A 2,500-nucleotide genomic window follows, 5' to 3' on the forward strand; every position below is an offset into this window, starting at 1 on the left:
TGTGCTTTTATTTGTATAAAATATTTGTATTTTATTTGGTCTTCTTCTTTGTTGTGTTTTTCTTTCATTTTCTTTCGTTCAATGTGCGCTCCCGCCGACCCCTTTAGCTTTTCTTATCAGAATTCAAAAACCGTTTTTTATGAAAAAGAATTTTCGTTCTCTATATATATTTTATATAAAAATATAAGAACGATATTTCTTCTTAATATTTGCCAATTTTCAAATGTATCATTTTTAATAACATTTTACTTTTTCTTCAAATGCATTTTTAATGTAATAATTTCATATATTACATAATTTTTCTCTCTGAATTGAAATTAATAATTCCATAATTCTATTTTTTAATCATAAATATATATATGATTGAAAAAATTTCTCCTTTTTTCTTTTATTTAAAATTTAATTTTTCTTATAATTTTTATTTGTTTTGTTTTTTTTTTTCTTCATCTGTTTAATTTCCTGTATGTATACAAGAAACAAACAGTTGAGGATAATTTCTATGTAATGCTAGTATAGAATATAAAATTTTGAATTCAAAAATTTATTTCTATTTAAACTAACTATAGAATACCAGGAATAAAATACAATGACACCAATATGCCAAGGTTACATTCCATAATATGTTAGTATAGAATATAAATTCTTCATATATGTATATATATTCGAAAATTGTTTCTATTTAAACTAACGTATGGAAAACCATGAATAAAATCACAATACACCAATATGCCAAGGTAACAGTCAATAGTTACATTCCATAATATGTTAGTATAGAATATAAATTCTTCATATATGTATATATATTCGAAAATTGTTTCTATTTAAACTAACGTATGGAAAACTATGAATGAAATCTCACAATACACCAATATGCCAAGGCAACAATCAATAGTTACATTCCATAATATGTTAGTATAGAATATAAATTCTTCATATATGTATATATATTCGAAAATTGTTTCTATTTAAACTAACGTATGGAAAACTATGAATGAAATCTCACAATACACCAATATGCCAAGGCAACAATCAATAGTTACATTCCATAATATGTTAGTATAGAATATAAATTCTTCATATATGTATACATATTCGAAAATTGTTTCTATTTAAACTAACGTATGGAAAACTAGGAATAAATCCACAATATCACCAGTTTAACATAACTCAAATTCGTGTTTCATATAGTTATGATTCGATTTATATGCTTCAATATCATTGGTTAGTTAAATGTTGATATTTTCATATTATTCACATGCCTTCACCGTGAGTGTTTTTTGCCATGCACACCACACATTGTGAAAAATGTATGGGAAAAATTCAATTCAATACATTTCAGTTTGATTTCATATAATTCAATTACATTTTATATATTTCAATAATACCATCAACTTAACTAAATATATATTAAAATACTAAATTATATATATGATGATATTTTCCATATATTTGAAATGTCTTTATTATATATTTATTCAGTTTATCATATGAATGTATTGTGTTAAATTTTACTTTCATACATTTAATCGAATTTAGTTTCATATAAATTCGATTCGATTTTCTTTCATATATCTCACTTGCCTTCACCGTGAGTGTTTCTGACAATGTACACAACGCATTGTGAAAAATGTATGGGCAAAATTTTGTTAAATTTTACTTTCATACATTTAATCGAATATAGTTTCATATAAATTCGATTTGATTATCTTTCATATATTTCACATGCCTTCACCGTGAGTGTTTTTGTTTGTCCATGTACACAACGTATTGTGAAAAATGTATGGGCAAAATTTAACTTAATACAATTCAATATATTTCAAATGTTTTTCTTATATATTTATTCAGTTTATCATATGAATGTATTGTGGTAAATTTTATTTTCATACATTTAATCGAATATAATTTCATATAAATTCGATTTGATTTTCTTTCATATATATCTCACTTGCCTTCACCGTGAGTGTTTCTGACAATGTACACAACGCATTGTGAAAAATGTATGGTGAAAATCTAACTTAATACAATTCAATATATTTCAAATGGCTTTATTATATATTTATTCAGTTTATCATATGAATGTATTGTGGTAAATTTTAATTTCATACATTTAATCGAATATAGTTTCATATAAATTCGATTTGATTATATTTCATATATTTCACATGCCTTCACCGTGAGTGTTTTTTGCCATGCACACCACACATTGTGTAAAATGTATGGGAAAAATTCAATTAAATACATTTCAGTTTGATTTCATATAATTCAATATTCAAATTTTATATATTTCAATAATATCATCGATTTAACCAAATATATATTAAAATAATAAATTATATATATGATGATATTTTCCATATATTTCAAATGTCTTTATTATATATTTATTCAGTTTATCAAATGAATGTATTGTGTTAAATTTTACTTTCATACATTTAATCGAATATAGTTTCATATAAATTCGATTTGATTTTCTTTCATAGATATCTCACTTGACTTCACG

This window comes from Anastrepha ludens, unplaced genomic scaffold (genome assembly GCF_028408465.1).
Source record: "Anastrepha ludens isolate Willacy unplaced genomic scaffold, idAnaLude1.1 ptg000155l, whole genome shotgun sequence".
Classification (NCBI taxonomy): domain Eukaryota; kingdom Metazoa; phylum Arthropoda; class Insecta; order Diptera; family Tephritidae; genus Anastrepha; species Anastrepha ludens.